General features: G+C 36.0%; 1 protein-coding gene across 4 annotated transcripts in view; it reads right to left on the bottom strand.

The window, feature by feature from the left end:
- Positions 1-24,461, bottom strand: part of LOC100744772 (protein rhomboid) — a 166,892-nt gene that overhangs the window by 141,207 nt on the left and 1,224 nt on the right. For 2 of the 4 annotated variants that reach the window (XM_012385599.3, XM_003489401.4), the window contains exon 2: positions 23,881-24,420. The gene's annotated coding sequence lies outside the window, so the exon portion shown is untranslated. Of the gene's footprint in view, positions 1-23,880; positions 24,421-24,461 lie in introns of those variants that run through there. The other 2 variants (XM_033320670.1, XM_033320669.1) reach the window with 1 other exon arrangement.

Consider the following 24,461-nt stretch of genomic DNA (forward strand, 5'->3'; position numbering starts at 1 on the left):
ATAAATTGATCGAAAAAAGATTTTATTTAAGAAAGACAGATTGGAATATTTATTATTTCTAAATGAGAATAGTTCTTTTTATAGAATATTATATTATTATAATGTTATAGCTACTGATATTCGCGCTATATTTCAGCTCAAGCTCGGTGATTAATCGCCAGACAAAAAGGATGGAAACAGAAACAGAACAAATTAGAAATTGCGTTTCCTGTAGCTTCCAGCTGACCGGTTAATCCGCGAGTTGACTTTCCAGGCCAAAGAATCCCGTTGACAGCATGGTCGACAAGAGAAGTTGGAAAGTTGTCTCTCGTCAGTGGAAATTTATGTTTTCGGGACGTTTCACGGCGCTGAGTGACAAATAGTTTGGCCGATGTTCGTAAAGACCGAGGTGGAAGACTAAGTGAACCAGCGGAAGGGGAACGGAATGGTTTGAGACAAAGGCGAAAATTAAGGTAAACGGAATGAATGACGAGGAGGCTTTTGTTAACTAGGGAAGATATTGTGGAAAAAAATATTAAAATAATTCATACGAAATTATCGCATACTTTATCATTATATAGTACGATCAATAAAACAAAAGTATAATATGTACATAGAACTACACAACAGCGATATTCGTAAGTAAATATCATCGTTTTAAGCATATTTCATTCGACAATACTTTAATACATTTTCAAGGCAGAAAGAATTAAAATCTCTTTAAAAGGATGTCACATTTCAAGAACACCGATCGATGTTTTGAAGGAAATGGATAACCAAATAACCGAAAATTAAATACAGGAAATACTGTGGTTGGACAAATACGAGTAGATGAGTAATAGAATATTAAATGCAGAAAATACCGTGTCTCGATAAAATTGAATATCTGTATAAGATCGAGCGTGGAACTAAATGTAAAATATGGCCACAAAAATATTAATTTCGCGAGAATAATTAATTCGAAATATACAACAACATATGTAATAATGATCAATAACACGAGAATAATTAATTTCAAATTTCATTTAAAACAGGAATTGCTCAAAATAAATGTCCTACTTACAAAGAATAAATTCTGCCTGTCTGTTCTATCCAAAAAGTGGCATCCATCTTCTACTTGCCATTCGCGTCAAGCGCAAACCTTGAAATTAAAAAATATACGCGGAAAGCAGTGGAAAAAATCTACGTCCAATTAACCGGTCGGTATGTCGCGTTCCCAAACCAGCGATCCAAAATTCAGAGAGCCGACACCCTGTACTCGATAGCCGTATAAATCCTGGCGTCGCGACGCAACCGTGTCGCAAAGTCGAGCACGGTGAAACGAATACACACAGACAAAAACAAAACAAAAGAGGGAAAAAATGGGGAAAAAAAGGCGAAACAAAAAAGTGGGGCGAACCGAACGTAGCGAGGAAAGGCGAAAGATAGAGGCGAGAGGGTCGAAACAATCGGATGAAAGAGAAACAGAGAGCCCGATAAAGGGTGAAGGTCCGTTAAAAGTTTCGACGATTAATTAGTGCTTTGCCGGTCGAGCTTGTCTCCTTCTTTCATTCCCTTTTCGATTTTCATTCCCGTTTTTCTTCTCTGGCTTACTGTCTTTTGTTCGATTCTTAACTCTCTAGAATTTTAAATGATTCGCTAACTGTTCGACTTATCTATATTTTTAAGTAGATGTTAGAAGCGTTTATAGACTAAATAAGACTAAATGACAGACTGCCTGGTATAAGTTATTTTCGTTTTTACACACAGACACATATAGTATTTCAATTTGGCAATATCTGTAAATCGATTAGATTCTAAATTACACCGATCTCCATTAATATTGAAACCAGAAAAATGCTTGGAATTCTTTATTAAGCGTTAAAAAATTAACGGTTATCCTAAAGACAAATGAAACTAATCGAAACAAGCAAGAATCTACGTGTATCAAACATATGAGAAACATATCTCACAAAAAAACAGTAAAAGATCCACGTGCACGTTATAAAACCGACCTGAAATTAATTATTCCGAACGCTGCCCTGCAAGAGACGTAAATTCGTCCTTGCTTCGTCTAAATTGTCCCACTAGTGGAAAGAAGAAGGCAAGTCCCGGTAAGACGGACGTTTCGGCTTTCCCCTCATTCATTTACTTGCAAATTTCGCGGTTTGTCGACGAATACGAATCGGACGAGAAAGGAAGAATGTCAGAAGGGGGTTAAAGTTTTGTTCGGGGGTTGAAACGACGAAATTGCTTGTTTCGTAACATTTATCGCAGATAGGAGGGGGGTACGAAAAGGTAAAATTTATGCCAGCCAAGATATGACAAGTTTTCGAGAGACGAGTCTCTCAACCCTCCTCATTTTCTTCTTCTTCTTCTTCTTGGCCTTCTCTACTTCGCCTTGTCACAAGTTTTCGGTAAACAGACCGACTCGTTTAACAAAAATTACCTCGTATTTTCTCGAATACCGAACGACCGACGATATACGGGACAAAATTTGTATCCTATTTCAGGATTACGGAGTGATTCGGCCAAGTATTTTGTTTTTAAACCCAAACTCCGAGGGTAGTGAGGTCTTCCAAAAGAATATACAGTGGCTCGAGAATCTTACGATTCAGGCCGATTTCAAATTTGATCGATATAATCGAGACAGCGCTAATAAAATTTTAAATTGTTTTATACAACACATATATTATATATTCATAAAAGATGCTTACAAGCGTTCAAGTACTTTCGTGATCGTATGTACATATATTGAAAAGAAGTGATTTTACTTGATGAATTGTAGTAAAAAAAAAAAAAAATTGTAAAGATTCCTATTTTAGAGGATAATGATAAATTTAACACAGATATACGAAATAAGGGGAATAATCGGAAGAAAAAGTGAAAAAACGTGTCTCGAGGTAGGTATAATTTTTTACCCCTTTTTGAAAGACTAGGAGAATTTTAATTAGTATAATTGACAAAACGAACGTGCTTTTGTACCCAGTACTAATTAAAGCACCTTAATCTGCTCTTCTATGAAGATTATTTGAATAAAATTTTTTATCTCCTTCTCTAACGTTTTATGAAATGAAGAATGTGTAAAAAATTAGAAGAAGATATACACCAAATTTAACACGTTCTAAAATATAAAACACCGTTTCTATTTTCTTCTTTTATTAGACACTTCTTTTATTAGGTAATTATTACACTTACTTCTCTAAAATAATCGTCCACGTTGAATTTTTTTGAAATTTTCCACACCTATGTCTCTAATATTTTGATGAAGCGTACAATAAAATTGAAATAAAAATGAAAAATAGCTTGCGCAGATATTACGAAGGATCGATTATCGTATCTTCTGGTTGTACGTAGTTCCGTTCGTCTATATTAGCGATAGAGTCGCTTGACAGAGTTTTGTTTGTCTATACTCGAGCGATAGAGGATCGATGGTCGTCGGGTGCGCCCCTAAATGAAACAACGGAAGCGATTCCGGGCGATCTTGTTGCATTAACTTGGAAACAAATACACATTTTGCTAATTAATCGGCGTTGGATCGTTCGCACTCGAATCAATACAAATATTGAGGCTGATCGTAGCTCCACACATAAGCGGTGAAATTCGGTCAACGCGTGTAATAGGACTATGCGAATCGTTGCTAACAATATTAGACTGTTTATTATTGGTCCGCTGTTAAATGAGGGAATACGATTCGAACACCGCAAATAGTAATAGGTAAACGTCACTTATTCTGCAAACTAGACTTTATTATATGTTAACTAATGTCTCTATGGATGTAAAATTGTGTAAAACTATGCTGTCTCTTTTATATCATCTATCTCGAAAGCATTCTTTTTTTCACCGTATATTTAAGCTATATCTACAATACCATGCATGAAATTTTCGTATAAATATTTGTATGTTTGCAGATGTATCACTGTATAGCACATTAAAGTTGAGAACTGCGTCTTTCGTGTACAAATTCAATTTTTTAACGCTAATGTACACTGACACGTAACGTTCATATAAACGGTTTACATTAAATAATACAGTTTTAGAATTCAGTAAAGAACGATTCCCTTCAAAATCAGACATTTCATACGTTAAAACCTAATACAGTTGGTTGAATCGTACTATAATATTATGCTGATCAAACTTCCACAAATTATTCCCCCGTATCTATTCGCGGAATTTTCGCTCCATCTCTCCTAAGCGTTCGCCAAACCAAAAGCTAAAAGAAAAAACGGGAACAAATTGAAAGTCTTTTTTACTCGAGGAGCTCGAAGAATATTCTCTTCTGCTTGTAACACTTTTCAACTAACAGACCGCGAAAAAGAAGTAACCACGTAAGGGAAGAATATTCCCAGGAAAGGAGAACGTAAATATCAGAGTGAAGACACCCTCGTAGGTGGCAAAAGAGACGATCCCCGGCAACCTAACTCCTTTTGCAGCCTGCCCGATAAACATCTCTCTTCGACGCTTTAGCGGAGAGAAAACCTCCGCCAATGGAGATCTAGCTAAAAAGAAGCTACCAAGGAAATTCTCTGTTCCTCCAGCGCATTTCGTTCCTCCGCTATCTTCTAGCCTTTTCAGAAGAAAACCAGACACGCAGGCTAACCTAGACACGTCGAATTTCCGACTACTTTAAGAAGCTCGTCCATAGGACGACGACATGGCGGAAATGGTTGCACCAGCACCGAAGCTTCTCAGATAAAAGATTCCACGTGACCGACGTTATGGTGTTTGGGATTAGGGGTTGAATCTTGCAGGAAGAACGAAGAGAGAACGGTTGTTACGTTTTTATAGTTTTACGAACATAAACGACATAACTTAGATTTCCATATGAAATATATTAAATGAAAAAATGTTAACATAAAGCATATTAGATGGGATGCGTGTTTGATTTAATGAAATCAATTTAGTTTCTATTTGTATTACCACTTCGCTTTGAAAATTGACCACTATATCGCGTAGAGATTGCAAAAATAAAATTTCGCCAGTTATTCGATGGCTCGGCCGCGATATTGTTTCGCGATGCTGTTGGTCGATTGTCGTTGAGAACTAAGGGCGATTGGATGGTGAAACGTGCGATTCTGTGGGATTTATCGTTTTCGATTATGCAGCGCGCCGAGGAGCAGAAATTGAAACGGCGCGGTGGTTAATTAAACGGTTCGAAATTAGCCGACGAATCCGCCGAATACTTGGCAGACGAGGATGCTTCCGCTTTTATTCTTGTCGGGATAGATTTCTCTCCGCGTCGTTGATGTTGTATTAAAAAGCTGATAATCAGTTTGAAACGGAGCAGAATACATTTTTAATTACAGATCAGCATATTATTTATTTTATTTTACATATACGTGCATATCATCGATTTAAGTTTCTGGTTAACTAGTGCACAAGCATATGATAGTAACATTTTTTCAATTTTGTAAAAAAGAAATTTCTTTCTAATTTTTAATAGCCAATATGATTTGCTTGGTCTCGGTACAAATGTATCGCGAAACTTGGATCGATTTTCTTCGGTAAATACAATTTCGAAACTTCGTGAAATACAATTTTTAAACTTTGTAAAATTGTATAAAATAATGCAAACAGGAAAGATCGGCTAACAAGGTAAAAGGAATTACATAGTTCGCGAAAGTCATCTTTCTGTTTAACAACCTCTTACAGGAAATTCCGTTAAAAAACTTCTTCGCGAAACTTACTCTTCTTCGTGTAAATAAATCAGCATATTTTTTCGAGAAGAATAAAAAGCCTTCGTATAACGAGAGCTACGTTGCGCTCTATGTTCCATGGAAGGAAACTTCTGAATCTCACATTATGTATTCAAGAAAACCCGGAACAATGAACATTCAAGAACACCCAAGGATCTTATCTCGCTCCCATTACTCGGTACCGAAGTCTTCGAAGAATTCGAATTGTCCTTTTTTAACCCGGTTAAATACTTTTCTATCAAAACTAACATCGCAGAATCAAAAATAAACTACATAGTTTGAGATGAAAATTTTCATCGTAGAAGTTTACATCTTCTTTAACCTTGGAATATTACATGCTATTTGTTTTCGTTTTAGCTATTTCTAAGGGACGATAGTTGTCTTTCCTTGCGGTTTCGTGGCATTTTATCTATTTTCCTTTTCTTTTCGATAATTTCTTACAAATACTCGACCAATTGTGTAATATTAGAAACTAACGAACGGGGACCAAACAAAATCAAAAAGTTAAAGAAGTCAAAGAAGGTTGGAAGAATAGGAGAGTAGATTTGAACCATACGTGAAACAAAAGCTTAAGGAACTTGTTAAGAACATTGAACGTCGAGGCTCGTTCTCGATCTCGCAGACGAGGTGAAGAAGGCAGAGAAGCTGGAAGAGAGTGAAGTTGGCGAGGAAAGTTGCGCCGACCGAGAGAAAGTTTGTCGAAGGTCGAGACTTGATAAAAAGAGAGGAAGAGTATTTTTCGAGAATCATTCCAAAAGGAGAGTAGTGGAGCGAGGTGGAACTTGTTCGTCGGTGCAGTCAAGACGGAAACGAAGGCGTTTCAATGGGAAACTACGCGATTCGTTAGCCAAATGATTTCGCAGGGCGGCTTTAGTGGCTCGGGGGACCAACAGAGTCGAACAAGTTTAACTTCTGTTCTCGTCCGTTTGAATTATCGCAAGCCTCGTTAACAGTTATGTCTCCCTCTCTCTCTCTTCGTTGGTACTTGGAGTTATCTCAAATTAGAAAATTGACGAAGCAATTGTTATTGCGATGCGCGATGTTTGTTTACCTCTAAAGTGATTATCAAGAAGTGAATTAAGCAGATCGTTGAAAAATCTATCCTGAATAATGATTTTGTTTAAATTATATCCTTTAACATATTCGTCTACCATTAATATGCCCCATCGTTGAAAGAAATTAAGAGAAATTTCCTCTTTTCGTTTCTAGAGGCTACAAAAGATATAAAAAGTTTGTATTCTAAATTTGACTTTCAAAGGTTAGACGGGAAACGTTCTTAGATTCAAAGGCGAAAGATGGAGGATATTTCGACGTAACAGCAAATTAAAAAAACGAAAAACATCGGAGGAATTATGGAAACATCGTGCTTTTATTTTCTTTATATTTAGCCGGCACCTTTGAAACGCGCTAGGTACTAGAAATATTAACTCCTCAACTATGAGTACTGCTTCCTTTTGAAGTTCTTTCAGCATATTTCGTATCAAAGAACGTGTACATTTTCATATGTTTTAAATCACATCATTTCCTAAAAGAAATATTTCCACATTTATCTCTTCTTTACGATCTTTCGAAAGAAATTTAAATATCGTAGTCCTTTTTCCTCGAAGATTTATTTCGTCGACGTTATAGTAGCTCGTGAAAGTATTCGCACACCTATAGAAATCTTTTACGAATATATAACGAGTCCTACGGTATAATCCTAATGGTTGGAGCAGGTTACGGTGCAAACGAAGTTACAAATGTTTTCAACAAACTGTTTTATACAACACACACAATATGAGCGTGAAAGTTTTCTACGGTAAGTGGTGGAATAGTTTCGTAAACCAGTGTATTTACCTCTCGAGATCGCGATCGTTATCAAACCTCGACTTCCCCCTTCATCAACGCTTCTGAAACCAAGAACCTCGAAGCGAGGAGTTTCGCCAGTGGAGGGGTTGAGGGGTTTCCAACGAGAAGTCTCCGTTGGAAAACAATCCCGTGAGTAAGTTTTAATAGAAAGCAGACCCCTAAGTTCGCGCCAGTGACACGTCATTAAAGAAAGAACATTTTTCTCTGCGGAGGGCAAAGGACATCGCTTTCGCGAAAATTATACCGTCTGACTATCGACTGTAACGCGAATCTCGTTTTCCGCGTGAATGGAAAAAATTCGAATGAAAGACTCTTACAGATATCCAAACGGGAAAAAGGAAAATGGGCGAGTGAACTGAGAAGTTGAAATGGCACACGATGTAAATGATAAAAAAAAAAGAAGTAATTTGTCTAGCGCAACAAACGCGGCATACGATAAAGAAACTTATAAGATTTCAAAATTATATCTTAACTTACAGTTACGATTACATGCTATCGATCAAAGTACAAAGTAACACATCCAACTCAAACATACAGTAACTCATCGATAGTTTCGTAAAGCGAGAGTTAGCCTAATAAACCAGAGACGATGGAGTCGATCGATTAATTTTCATACATAGGAAAATCTATCTATTTTCCCGTAATCCCAAGATCCAATTTCTATACTACGATCATTACTCGTCTCGCATCTGTATGTATCCTCACAAATGAAGGCGGATAGGGAGATGACTTGGTCAGCAAATTATCCTCGAAGCGTCACGGATAGCTGGCCAAAAGGGGACGAACAGGGGGAGAAGTGGAACGGATGAAGATAGGACAGAGGTAAAAAGGGGATTAAGATGCGGATTCCCCCGTCCTCGTTCTTCCGTGTAATTGTAAACTTGTAGTCGCGCCGGCTATAAATTTCGCGGTTGCCGGGGCTTACTTTTAAAATTTAGTATTCCCATGTACCGTTCGCTGGCAGGCCCCATTGTGCAGGCCATGGCCGCAAGAAAAGTGGAAAAAGTCTCGTGGGGTAATTCTATCGTCCAGGCCAACCGCTTGATGCATTGATAAGGAAAGTTGGTGAAGGCCTTCTTTGTCTCGTACTTAGCTCGGCTTTTTGTCTCGTTCGCGCGACTCGAGAGCGACTCCGAAAGAACTTTCGACTTTCGAGAGCGAACTCGGTCCGGTTAACGACTCCGTTCTCTCTCCGACTTTTTGTTTCTTTTCTATTATTATATTAGACGTATGTGGAACGAATTTCGCGTGCTCTATTGTTTTTATCGTTATTTTGCAACTTTAGAATGGAACGTGAGAGGTTTATTTCGCGAAAAGTTTAGGCGAATTTCATCGAGAAACCAAGAATTTTTAATTAATTGCGAGAGTTTAGTCGGTAAACAGCCGTTTTGACAAAGCGGCGTATCTTTCGCATTCAGATTTTAAACTTTATACGTATATATAAAATAACGTATAGAAAGATAGAAATATTTGTTGGAAAAGACGGTTGAAAAAATTTATATAACGAACTCGAATATTTGATATATCGCAATGTGATAGATATTTACATACACCAGTTTTCATGAGAATCGAAACACACCCTGTAGTCCATCCCATCTCTCAAAACAATTTACGTTCACAGTTATCAAGGTTCGTGTACAATCGCAGCATCAAAGCGTAACAGCAATTCGGAACCCCCGAATTAATTCCAACCCCCACGGCGTACACATACAAACGAATCCCAAGCGGGCATTTCGTGTATGCAAATCATCCCTCGGAAGCTTTCCTTCGAACGTAAGGAAGAAGTCGATCGAAATTGAAAGACATAAAATGGCCGGAACGAGCCATTCTCCGAGAAAGAATCTAATTTTTAGACGTAAGGGGATCGTGCAGGAAAACAAGATTACTCCTGGAAAAGTATAATTCTTCGGGCAACCCTCTGTCGTTCCGTGAAACCAATTTATCCAGGACGATTCACTCTCACCGACGATTGAGAAGTTGAGATGGTAAACGCAGTACATATGTAAACATCGAACTCTCTTGCACCATTAAACTAATATTACTGAAATTTTACAAATTACCAATACGAGTAAAGCCTCTTGTATTGGGTTGGCGACTAAGTGATTGCGGATTTTGTCATTGGATGGTAATGCCAAATCCGCAATCACTTAGTTGCCAATCCAATATGTACGACAAATTTGTGGTACGCAGATTATTTAATACTTAAACCAGGTAAAAAGATCAAGCTCATAAAATACCAAATTTCAAAAATATATTTGAAAAAGTTTAAGATAGGTACCGATTTAAAAGAAAGCTAGTGAATTGACAAATTATCTGGCATATATTTAATGTTTGAAAAGTTAAAAAAATCTATAATACATACAAAGATATAAAAAATTCGAACATATTGCCTGTCCGATATTTAAAGTGATAAAGGAGAATAAACTTCGTAAAATATCTAATCCTTAAAATATACTATCCGGTAGCTTAAACATACAACAAATTTAAAACATAGAAAATACTCGCTACCTAAAATACACGATCAAATTGTGAAATTCACTAAATATCTATCCGAAACATATGAGAAAGAACAGTAATACATCTACACAATATGTTTGAAACGATTTATAGAGCAATCAATTTCCCAGTTCCGGAAACACGATGGATTTACGTACTAACAGAAATACGTAACCGGGAGCTTCTAACTCCGGATTGGATAGCAACGGCGATGACACCATAGGCAACTGCGAAAGCTCTTGATACCGTCTACCGATTCCAGACTGTTTCCATCATACTCTAAATTCCAAGTTTATACATGTCGTCATTCGGCAACATCTGCACGGACGCACGTGCTCGTCCAAATTTACTCGGCGTCTAGCATCCTTCGAATTACGCTGTTCTACACCGCGTCGGATAACCTTATTACAATTGAAATTAGTGCCGTTGCCGAGCGGATTCACTCGCCGCGGCAGAGTTAATCATAAATAATAAACGAGGATCTTTGCACGTCGCTGAATGTTTCATCAAATGGAAACATGAATTTATAAGTTTCATATATTCGAAAATATATCCAACTATTCGATGGATTCTGAAAATAATTTATCGAGTGCTTGACAGTACGAACTATCGGGTTGGCAAGTAAGTGATGGCGGATTTTGTCATTAGGTGGTATTGACAAAAGCCGCAATCACTTAGTTGCCAACGCAATACTTCAGGCGAAGGAAGACGGATTTGGTAAACTGATTATCGAATGTTACTTGAATCGCATACGAAAACATACGTGTGAAAAACGCATGAATCGTATGCATATAAAAAACGTCGGATTAAATCTAAAATGAAGATATAACGAGAAACAAAAATTAAAAGTATTAATCCTTAATCGATTAAAATCTTTCGAATTGATTAACTTCCAAAATAAAATAATGAAGAGAAACCTTTTTCGTTACAAAAGTATACGATTTTTCAAGTAAAAATTTACACCGGCTGGTCTACGAGCCATATTATTCAACAGGGCTACTAAAGATAGGAATTTGGCACGATATTTAAAAAGGCGTTTTACGGACCAAACCAGCGCTGATAAAAGCAGGAATTAACACGGAATGGAAAACTTTAAGGCGGTTTAATTATGTTTCGCGAAGTTAAGCTGGTCCTTGGTGGTTACGCGCCACGAAATCTCCCCATCTTAAGGGGATTCTCATGGAACCCCTTCGGTACCGGCGACTAATTGCGGCCAAAGAAAAGCCGGGATCACGACATCCCGCCAGAGATAGCGATCCATTATGTTTCGACCTTCCACCCTCTTCTAAAGAGAACGTGGTACAAATATATAGAATTAAATGCCGATTAATAAAAAATGACTGATGCTGCTGTCTTTTTTAACTCGTTTAAGAGTGATAATTATTGTTCTTTTATAAACAACTTCGTAATATAATTTATTACCAATTTAAGACTTGAAGTCGTTGTTTGGAACTATTTTTACAGTTGTACTAAAAAATACAAAATTGTCAGATTTAAAATGAGACGTAAAATAATCTAAAGAAAGATAACAATATTTGTTATTTACTTTTATAGAAACAAAGATGTACAGTTTCGTATATATCTATATCTCCTACTAATTTTATTAAATTAATTTATTTCGATAGATTGTCAATAAAAAAATATTGCAACGAAAAGATTCCATCTGATTTCTGGTTTAAACAAAATGTAGTATATAATTCCAAACTTTTAGTTAGTGTTATATTACATTTACGCGGAGACATTTCATGAAAATGTTTCTCGCGACGTAAGCTATGAATCTAATTTTGAATTATAAAATCAGATTCATAAAGATGAGTAAGGTGGAAGTAAAAATAAAGCCGGCATGTAAAAAATACGAAATGTTATAATATATTCATCCAGATTTATTCAAACATTCAACAAATTTATATTTTACAAAATAAATAAAAAAGACGGGAGAAGGATTGTCCTGCAGCGAACATTAATTTAAAACGTTAATTCGACAAAAATTTACGAGTTTCCATTTGCATATACTATTGAAGAAAAATGTTTCTTTAACCTGAATGAAATCCAACAGATTTACATTTCACTAAAAACAAGAGAAATAGAAAAACCCTTGACTTTAATTCTCAAAAATACAAAGCAAAGAACGAATTTTTTTTCTTGACTACGAAAATCCAAAACATAGATCATAGAAAAAATCTAACAAATCCATGTCTTATGAAACCAAAAATACGAAACAACGAGCAATTTGTGTTTTTCTTCTACACGAATATCCGAAACGTGAGCCAATTTATGAGTGATACATTTCATTTAATCACCAGAAAAATCACTAAAATTTCGTATATTATAAAAATCTCATTCCTTCAATTACAAGAAAATTTACCAAATCCGCGTCTCATCGAACCCCAACCAAACTCTAAGAATCCCATCAAATACAATCCTCAACCACGATACTCCGAAACATAATAGACTTGATTCTATAAATGGAATACCAATTCCAGGGAAATTCACGAGCTTCTACTCTCTCCATAGCTTGGAACGATTGCTTTTTTTAACGAGCCTCGCGGAGATAATATTGTCGATGCGGTAAACGGGTCGAAATCGGTGGGTAAATCAAAAGTGGTCGAAAAACTCATATCGGTTTAATAAAGCGCCCCTGGACACTCCCGTGCACTGATTACACGCCAATGGGGTTATTCACGAGCTCCGTTTCCTTTTTTTCTTTTTTTTTTTTTTTTGGTTGTCTCACCCCCAGAGCGCGGTCGGCAACGGTGAAACGTGTACGGGGTCGCGATCGACGCGAAATTGGTCCGATGCCAGATCGAGCTTAAAGCTTTTCCACTGTCCGCTGCAAATAGTAGGTACGTCGGAACATCGCGCACACCGGATAGTTGGTCAGATATATTTGAGAAATCGCCGTCGCGATCCGTTTGAGAAAATATTTGCAGTTATTTCGCTCACCGTGGATACAGCTGCAAGGAAAAGTACGCGCGCTGCTGTTAACCAAGCGCATGCTGCCTTTAGCTCTTCAATTTTGGTAGGGTACCTTTGCGATATATCTATCGTCTGTAAGGTAACTCTTTCTAAATAATAATCAGCTTCTAAAAAGTTAAATAGAACAGTTCTGCTTTGTGGACTTTTTAATTTCTTTAACTCGTACATAATTAATATCTTCAAAAATATATTAATTTGATCGATTGCATGAACAACTTTAATTGTTACATTCGAAGGTCTTTGAAAAGGAAGAACATTTTTGAGAGATTAGGGGGATGGTTTGCAACTCTTTACAAATATGTTACCTAAATGACGACTAGTATTCTACGATTTGTTGTGTCGCTCATAGGATAATCTGTAAGCAAAGAATTAAAATATTGATCTTGTGTCTATCTTATTGAGAACAATACACCTTATTCAAGGTAATAAATAAAGTATTTAGCAGAAATTTCTCTTGGGTTCATAGTATACATCGTAAAGTTCTTTATGAGTTTTCCAGGTTGTTCTATATTCCCATTTGACTGGTGTGTATTTTGGCCCCGCGTGTGCAATGAATTTTCGAAATCGGTTTTCTCGAAATTGCAACTCTCGTTGAAAATTTAGCCTACGCTTTAAATTAGGGGTGTCGTTTATTTACCGATATACTTTCTACAGGAATTGGATTAATATCGTAAAACAGTGACAAAACCGAGGAACGTAGTTAAACTAAAAGGGAAACGAGAGAAAGCTCGGTGGCATAATAGATCGGCTGTCGATGGAAGCAAAGATAAACGCTTACTCATTAGAGGAAGAACGTGTTTTCGTTTTGGATTCGTTCGTCGTCGACTCGCGGAACGGCACGACCTCGTAATTTGTAGAGAGGTCCGCAAAAAAAAAAAGAAAATAATAATTTCACGGCTTCCTATCTGGCATCGAGGAAAAAGCAAGTCAGTTTACTTGGATTGGAAGCGATCCAGATCTTTCTATAAATATTACCGTTCCGTTGATCATATCTTGAAATGTTAATTTGAAGAAGGAGTGGAATTTGCCGAACTTCCTTCCTCATCTTTTTTCTGTGGATATATAGATATCTCACGTTAGATAAAAATAACGAAATTTCAATATTTTGAAGCAAGCAAATACGAAAATAGCAAATTTTTACTCGCTGTCAAACATTTATATTTCATATCTACTGAAGGAATTATAGGAAAGCGAGGAAGAACTTATACATACTGTATAGTAAATAATATCAAATGGTAAATAAAATTGATATGATGTAACTATATTATACGATGTACTACGATGCAAGGAACCATGACTTATTGCCCCTTCATCTAAAATTAGATCCATGCATGCTCGAGAATTGATAAAAATAATAAAAATTCTACATTTCAGAGCAAAGAAACACAGAAATTTAAAACAGACAAATTTGTTTACTGCTTATAAAATTAGCTACTACGCTTCATCGTTTGACTTATGGATGAAGCTGATAAAAAAAGAAGCTATAGAAAGGCGAAGAAAAATTTGTATAGCCACAGTAGAGAATACAGAAGAGATTCATTGTATGAAGAGGAGGGAATTTCTTGGTGGTGGTCGGTGCTTTCAAAATACGAAGGAGTCTTGCACTTGCTCAGAAAGAGCAATATATTTCTTGTTCGCGGCGAGACAGAGGCTTCTCAACCAATCTTAACGACGTATGAAAAGCCAGAAAGACAGATGTCAGGAGTTCTTTGTCAGGAAATTTCAGAATCATGGAAACTTTGTATACGAAAGGTGTTTGAAATATGCTCTACGCTTATGTTTTATTGTCAGCGTTCTTTCAGTATCAAAGGAGCTATTGTGTTTTGAAATAGGTAAGTATAGTTCACGTTGGTATTCAAGATTTCCTTTAAATGAAATACTACAAAAATTGTAAAACGAAAACGTATATTGTTAGCATAGTAACTTGAATGAAAGACATAAAATAAATAATGAATAAAGTAAGTTCCACTGTTAAAATATTATTTTGTTATCCATTACATATACAATACAAGTTCTGTATACTTATTTTATTTGTTGCATCGAACGAGAATATGTTACGAAATACATATCAAATTTAATATCGAAACTGGCAGAATACTACATCAAAATGTAGGTTTCTCATAAACTCCAATATTCGAAATTTGATATTCTCTTTTCCATAATAATTCCCTTATGCTAAGTATATAGGTACTGCTACAAATGACGTTGGCAATATAAAGCCAGTGACATAAATACAGGCGTTCATTCGCATTTCAATCCTCTTGAGCTGAAGTTCTCTTCTTAATTAGTATTCACTTGCATTCGTCATCTCATACTTTGCATACCGATTACTTAACACTAATTCCTAGTTTGCAAGCCTGTTCTACGATGTACATACTTCACCTGTGAATCATCAGGAACTTCGACATCATACTCTCAACTGCGTTATAATAGTCTTCATTATGAAGAAATGTGTTACTTAACAGTCATCCCGTAACATTCAATTCAGTGACACGGCATACTATTAGAATCATTCGAAACGATAGATAATAAATGCTAAAGGCAAATATTCTGTATTTATTATTGGAAAAAGAGCCGTATGCGAAACAAACGAAAATTTCTAGAATTGTTAATCTGAGATTTCGGATTTAAGCCGTGTACAATAGTTCTTTTATTCCAACGGTTCATCGATGTTGCAGCTAACTTCATCAGGGTTGAAATTTTTATCAATTAAAAACTGTACCGTTATTGCATTAAACGAAATCTTTTTATTCCGTCTATATTTGATTAATGCACGAACCACACAAAGCCACATTCTTTTTTAGTAATCAATTGATTAAAAATTGTATCACATATGAATATTATAGTATGTTTGATGCGCATAAAATATCATTTCTCTAAAGTTTCTTCTAATCATTAATAAACAACGTAATGAAATTAATCGTTGCATAAATATATAAATCTACAATCTATATCATACTATGCATCAAAATACATAGCCTAAAGTCCTGATTAATTACTAAAAGAATCTCCCTTTTCTCCATTAATTTTCTACTGAAACAGACTTCTCTCTTTGACTCTAAATATCCATTAACTTTCTTCTCCAACTCGAAACGCTGTATAAGCTGCTCGAGTTCATCATACTCTATCCTCTACACTTAATACCAATGATGAGTCGCACGTGCAATCAAAGGAATACCGTCCAATAATAGCAGCGCCTAAATAAACGCAGTCGATCGGCATGCAATCGAAACGATGATCGTTGTCGAGATGACAGCGAGCGCGAATAACGACAGTTTTCACGACAAATCGCATTTCCTCCCCTACCATTCTCTGCTACTCCCTTCTTCAACCCCCACCTAACTCTTTCGGTCTTCGGTTGACAAAGAACGAGAAGTAGAAAGGGACGGAACAAAAGGGTGAAGAGAAAAAAGGAACGCAGTTGTTCTCGACTCTCACGGTAACGAGACGACGAGACTTTCGCCTCTTTGATTCCGGAGACGACGAAACAACTCTCGCGCCGATTGCGAATCGATGAAAGTGCATCCCCTTTCGTTTCTCTAATTTCAATCGAATGCCACGCGAAAGAACGGATCCTAGTGACGAGAGAACGAGTTTAGTGCTTCCTCTGAGGTGCGATTGCTCGCTAACTCTCAATATAGACGAAGAAATTAGAGTCAGCAGCGAGCAGGCAATTAATTTGATCGTCAAATTTCAAAGCGGAAGATGAAGTTTAATTAGAATGAGTAGCGTTTTATGTTTATGAAAATTAAGTTGTTCTTGGCTTGAAAATTTTGATTTCATCGTGTAGTTAGGAAATATCGAGGTCGACTGTTAAATTGTACGAAGTCTGTGATTCTCACGCAATAGAAATTTTCTAAAAATCGTAAAACTTATTCAATTGATTTATAACAGGTGAAAATTTAAACAAATAAATATAGAAATAAAGCAGATAAGTAATTTATGACAAAGAAAACTCCGCAGCTCAGTTACGTGACACCTTGTAGCAGTTCCAATATTTAAATTGTCTTTATTGGAAGAGGAAGCAAGATATAGGTTCCATATTCAAAGATTACCTATTCAATAATGAAAAAGTTTACTACTAGAAATATTGATATCACTGTGAATTTATAGCACGTTCCGAACGATGATTTAATCTTGATGGATTTTTAGTTGGTTTTTATTGATTTACTTAACTTACTGAATAGTGGAGCTACTTTTTTAAATCTTAATGTATTAAACAAGATATAAATGGCAGCTATCATTTTCTGTTTAAACTATAACATTTTCTAAATCACTTTTATTAATCGATATGAAATAGAGTTTTTCTATTCTTTGGAAACAAAAGAAAAAAACATTTTCCTTTCGAAATTAACGAAGCTGATAGGTTCCGTTAGATACCGATGGTAGAGCACATTTTCACGAACCACCAAGTCCATCGAAATGAACGAAATTTGTATTCGTACACGGGCACAGTCCATATATCGTCCGTATGGATATTATAAAATCGCGATGCAGCTCGGTCCAGCGTGAAATCGTTTAATAAACGACGTCGACCCCCCGGTGTATCGATGAATTTCGAGGGAAAGCCGCGCGCAATTTTTCACCATGACGAGAGAGCAACAAGCCGAAGTTTCGCGTGTTGCAAATTCCCGGTCCGTTTCGTAAACATTCGAAATTTATCGGGGCGAGGATTTTTCCCCATTCCCCTTGCCGCGTTTTCGGCAAACGCAAAGTCGCGGTTCCAACCCCATCAAACCCTCTGGCTTTTCTCTGCTCTAGCTAAATATTTTCTCCTCCCAAGGCAAATATTTCCGGTGAAGCAATGCACGACTCGTTTTAACCTTTTTGTGATCGAATAAACCGGCCAAACCGAAAATACTTCGACTTCCTCTTTTATCGTTGTCCCTGCTATCTTCAAAGGACTTTTATATTTTCTAGAATATTTAAAGTTAAGACTGCCAAATCTACCAAAATGGCAAATTATAGAGATTTTCTTTTTCGCTATTACTGAAATTACTTTACAACTTTTTACGATTATACTGAAATTTCCTACGTCTGATAAAATTAACATTGACTCCTATTCAGATAGAGATGTAATTGCGCGGAGTTGTTCGTTTTTATAATATCATTTCAATTATAATTATTCATGTATAGAATATTTAAATTAGACTTAAATAGGTTTTGGCAAAAATTATTAGAATTATAAAACGAATTGTTTATATCTAAAACTTATATATCCATTGGGTATTACTGCAATCACAATAATTTAGCTTTATGATATTTAGGGATAAATCCACGATCTAGTTATAAGACACACTGAATGATAATAAAAATATATGATAATTAAAAGGTTAAAGTTTGAATTCTAGATATGAAATATGATCAACCAATTCTCTTCTTTAGTTTGTCTATTATATAAAATTGGAAGATTAATGGATAGTCAAAGATGACCAAGATCCTTTCTTCGCCACTCAGGCTGGCAAGTAAGTCGGTGCGCCGCTTAGGCTGGCAAATGAGTAGGTGCGGTTTTTGTCAATACCGACTAATCCGCATTCCTTAGTTGCCAAACCAATAAAGTGTACATAAAATACATAAAGACATACGGAGATACGTAAAGATTCCTTAATATGTCGAGTATACTCGTGGTGCATTTGCTGGACGAGAGGAATATCTGTTTAGGAACCAATTTATTATCCATTTAGCAAAGATCATGAAAATATGAATTTTTTGGGCTGGCAAATAAGTCAGTGCACCGTTCAGGCTGGCAGGAGCCTTTTGATTCAATTAGCCCCTAAAGAAAGGAATCTTTAGTGACCCGGATATCTCAATTAATAAAACAACCTACCACGAACAAACAAAGAGTTCCAATTCGGAGCGAATCTGTTTTTCCGACCACATTCATCGAAACACACCACTCGGCCCATCCCGCCCTTAATTTGATCCTCAGTTACCCTTAATTTCGATTCTTATGCATACTGCTCCATGTACCTTTCCAATTAGAGAAAAAAATTCACGAACGATTCAACCTATAGAAAACTCTGCATTACGACGAACAATAAGCCTCGACCATCCTATCCTATCCTATCCTATCCAACCATACTATCGAACACGTTCTTCCTTTTTCTTTTCTTCTTCTTCTTTCGATCGAATTGCGAATAGAAGTGAAAATCTTGCGATATTCAATTTTTAATCGCTTCGATGATAGTCTAATTTGAGCAAATTTTCTGTATGAGCGAGAGTTTATTTCATCTTGCAGCGAGACTTTAGTTTATTTGGGGAGGAAATTATCTCTGTGGAAGTAATATTATTATTGGATTGTTATTACAAATAAATCGACCCAGTAATCCAAACAACCCAGTATTAATAAGAATAAATCAATTTCAACTGGTTTAGTTTTAATTTTTATAAATGTAAATATGGTATATAATATATTGTGATTTAAGATCATTAATTTACATTTGATTGTAATTTAGATTACGAAATAACAGAATTAAGCCACTAAATATGAAATGAAAATAAATTATCGCACTTTTAATCTGTAATTTAACGAAAATGACTATTTTGGTACAAAATATTCCCTACTATTTTCAAATATTACGAGACCGTATTTCGCAAACAGGGCACGTCGAAGTACCCTCGTTAATTACCGTATCGCAACCGATATTAATTCTGACCTAATTACTTTAACATAAACAAATGCGTGCAAATTTAAGCTTGGTAAACAGTGCTTGAAACCGAACGAATTACGCATTTCGATATAAAAATAAAAGACGGTGATACTAACCTATCGAAATTACTTAATTAGTGTGATAAAGTTTCCTTCGCCGAAAGACAAATAAGAATTTTTATATTCTTCATTTGTGTATGTAACAAAATTATATCGAAGTAATTAACTGTAAATGAAGAGCAAATTATGGAAACCAATACTTTTATTTTATTTTACATTTAATAAATATTTTATTTCTCTATCATATAATATAGGTCATCAATACATATAATACAGCTTATATGCAATATACAATATGGAAGTACAAGTACAAAATTTATGTACTCATACATTTAGATAATCTTGTAAAATTTTTTATATCTTTTATGGGATCTATCCTCTTACCTTATTTGTATTATAATATTAATGTATCCTATTAACGTATGTATCATATTAGCTATACATTACACAAGCAATCCGCTTATAGCAATTAATAGTTTCTATTTCCTCTGTGACGCATGCACTCTCGCTATTAGGTATAGGAATTTACATTGACATAATTTTCACAAGTCCTTGGCTAATTATAATTATCATGTTCATACAAACATGTGTTCCAATGTGTCTAAAAGGTATGATGTCACTACCAACGTTCCCATGTCTAGGACATGTGCTTGCTAATAAATCTTACTAATATGTCTACCACTCCTAGATGGAAGATCACCCTCCCTTTACTTCCCCTTCATTTTTCCTGTTCTCCACCTCTATGCTCCCTTTTATTACAACGTCAAACTCCCATTACAATAAGAAGACTGCAAACCTTTCTCTTTCATAAGTAAAGAAAAATTCCAAGAGTTAACCCTTTCATATTTATCATCCTATTAACAAAATAAAAGTACAAGATATCCTATCCATAGTGTTGCATAAAGAGACATTATTAATAAACAGAGCCTTACTAATAAATCCGCTAGCCCTGAACCAAAGATCAATCCTTTCTTTTTCTCTCATTCTTTCTATTCTTGCTCCAATAATTCCTTTCTCATCATTAACTCCTTAACCTACAACTACGGGTATAGCCCGTAGTACGATGATCGGGCCAAATATAATATATAATATAATATATAATAGCTTGTTTACGTTTTCGGCCCAAAATTCTCGAACGTAAATCGTGGGTTAAGGGGTTAAACTTCCATCAAATTGCAAAAACAGTAACTCTTTTTCTCACACAAACGAGTAAAGTTGTCGAAAGGTTGGAGAATAGAAATTTTTATTACGATCGCGTTCGAAATTCGTTTAGACTACAGAGAAAAGACGTGCTGCAGTCTTGTTTCGGGTTTGTCGTGTCGCCTAAATGGACAAACGACTATGGGTCGGATACAAATGCATACGAGGGTTCGTGAACGGAATACTGCAGAAGCTTCTTCTCGCTTTGAGCAACCACGGATCCTTTTGAACGGTGTAGGTGGAACGAAAACAAAGGCGGTGGAGACGAGCTTATTCGGAAAGGAACTATTTAGACTAGAGCGCGTCTTCGCGGTGGTAACCTTGAAACGCTAAAGTAAAGCGGAAGTCGGCGCGTCTACAGTTTCCATCAAGCCGAAATTTGGCCAAGCTCTTTTAAACCAAGCCGCATCCCGTTGATAGACGCCATTTTGTGTGTACCGCCAACTGGTCCAACGATCTTGCGTCGAATTACATCGTTTGAATTAGACTGGTGGTGTTGCTCGGCAACTTCATGAGCCTCTAAACAACTTCCGGTTCACTCGATACCACATCTCAATCCTTCTATGAATACTCGATGTTTCGTTTCGATTCACGAGTCGAATATACACATATGGTATTTGCGTAGCGTAAATATACGTGGAGGGTGTGATTTAATGTTTAAAATACTGAAGGTTTAATAGGGAGATTTTATGAAGGAGTTTGCTATTGCAGTGCTATGAATTGGATACGAAGCTAGGCCAGAATATCTAGGTAAACGTGGTGAAGACGATAGTCAAAAAAAGAATAGCAAGAGTAAGATGCGGCAACTTCGAGAGACCGAATAGATTTTTGCTAGAGGAAGATAAAAAGAGGTGAGAATTATGTAATGATAGGGAAGGAAAGTTGAAGCACTGTGTAACGAAGTGCAAGAAAATGGAGAAGTTGAGAGGTAATATGAAAGGAATTGTAGAAGGAAAATATTGTGAATAGGCAGTCAACTGGATTCGCTCCTTAGAGGAAAAGGAAAATGAAAGTGCAAAACTAAATCAAAGCTATGAATAAGTAGCATATATGTAGGTTTATTAATAACTTAAAAGTGTCGCTCTATAATTCATAAATATGTACGTGAAGATTTGTATGGATGAACATACATTAAGACATGTAATTCGAGACAGCAAAAGCCGAAATTAATAAATATTACTATTATTATTATTATTATTATTATTATTATTATTATTATTATTATCATTATTAGAATGTTGCAACATATCAGAAGATAGAGAATCGTATGAGATTTGAAACAAGCTACAGAGAATTATTGCATGAGGATTGGTAAAAGTGGAGAACATTATTTTATAGAGAAATACATAACAATTTCATAGTAGATATTCATAAAGAAAATAACCTTATGAAGATGATGGGATAGAAATTTAAAAATATTTTAGCCAACTTCTTTTTCCACCAAAAATGATGAGATTAAGATATACAATTTTGAAATCCAATTACCATTTTATAAATATACCTACTATTTATTCTACTAAATGATCGAGATCGTTTTAGTGTATTTAGTTTAGAAAGAAAAACAGAATAAATTGAGCTTAAAATGTCTTTCATATCGTTAATTCTGAAACTTGCTAATTATGAGAAATGAACTTCTGTATAAAAATTTTTTCGAATTATTCAAGAATAAGTATAATTTATTCTACTTTAGAAAAACGGGCTGGCAATTTTCTGAATGTCCAAGTTCTCCAAAATCGGACAAAAAAGCCATGGTTATGTCTACGCGAACAACGCGAGGATTATTTAAAAGGATCGATGGTCCAGGTGAAAAGCTTTTTTATCCCCGTTCAAAATCGAAACGACGGGTGAAAAAATCACGAAAGTGCATTCAGCCCGAGGATAACGTCGCTTTCATCGTAACCTGATAAACGGCGCACTCACTTCTAACTCGATCTTCAAAAACTAAAAGCAGAGAGAACCACTCGACCGATGGTTGACAGAGACTGAAGCACTTGAGAAACATTCGTTTCCATTAACGTATTCCGACGCATCACGGTGTCGTCCTACAGACGATAGTTATACATTTCTAGGTATTAAAACGTATATCGTTGCGAATTTTCGTCGTGTAACAATATTCCGTGTAAAGAATATTGGATTAATCATTTCGCGCCTAAATTTGAGTAGGAAGCCATCTTTTCTTTTTCTTTTCGCGCGTTTTATGGACCGTCTTGCACAATTATTTAATTCTAACAATATCAGTGAGTTGACAAGTTAAAAATTATAGATTATAAATTCTTTTATACTTTTACAATTTTACAAAAATGAATATATATATATATATATATATATATACATATGGAATTTGAATAAATAAAATAAAAATAGATAGTCGAGTAGAATGTGATAACTTGTAATTTGTACGATTTACTTTTAAATAGAGAAATCCCTATGCAAAAGAGTTAATTAATAATGATAACCTATAACTTGTCATTTTGTTAATAAATTTGTTAATAATATTTATAAAATTGTATAAGAGAATCATGATCGAGATATGTTATCGAACGTAGTATCAATATAATATTGGTTGCTGAATCCACACATAAGCCACTTAGTTCTTTTTACAATATATGCCCTGCCATGTTCCGCGAAAACGTTTTCAATAACCTATCAGTTTTATCGTTTCAATTTTACCACCTGACGAGTAAGCGCTAGTCAACGATCTCGTAACGATATTATCGCGTGCACATTTTTTAATACTAGAACTATATATCACCGTAATCATAACAATCAATTCTTAATTTTTTCATATAATTATTCTAGATTTGCAGCAGTAGGTTTTTGAAAATGCATAGCTTTTATTTTGACTTCGTTGTTACAAGTGTTGTACGTTACTCGTCGATAGTTCTAATGTTAACCGTGTCACGAGAACCTTCTTAGCCTAGTAACTTTCGGTTCGATAAAAACCCCGCGCCAGTAAGTATCGACAAAAATATAAATTGTAATTAGATGTACACATACCTTATTTGTGCGATCGACGAACAGTCACTCCATGATCTGTCTAGCCACGATGAATGCCGGCCTTAAGGATCCCCCTCTCGTCCAGTGATACAGAAAACACAAGCACTCTAAACCGGCAGTACGAACGACGCAAGCAAAGTCAAACGTCACTCCGATTTCGCACAGAGAGAACATGAACATACGGCTTGACGTCCGCGCGTGTACTGACTTCTGTTCGGTCGCGTCAGGCCGCAGTCCATCCACCTTGGACGAGTGTAGACTCGTCGCACGGTTGCCATGACGATGGGTCAACAGCACGCGTTGCGCGCGCAACGAAGACAGTTTCACACCGCGCTGCACGCTCGCGACAAGGATCAACGCGTTCTCATCGTACGTGTTCCGCGTTTAAGTCCAAAATTGTAACACGCGCGCGTGGGAAATTAATAACGACGCCTGTTAACTCACGGGATACGCGAGATCGTGTCCGAAGCGCTCTGTTGTTGCTGAAGTGGCGTGGCGATCAGAGACGATCGACACGCGGACAAAAGTGAAACACGATATCTAGAACGCGGAAATTAATAACAAGTGACGGAGTATATACT

This window comes from Bombus impatiens, unplaced genomic scaffold (assembly GCF_000188095.3).
Source record: "Bombus impatiens unplaced genomic scaffold, BIMP_2.2 scf_0321, whole genome shotgun sequence".
NCBI classification, from domain to species: Eukaryota; Metazoa; Arthropoda; class Insecta; order Hymenoptera; family Apidae; genus Bombus; species Bombus impatiens.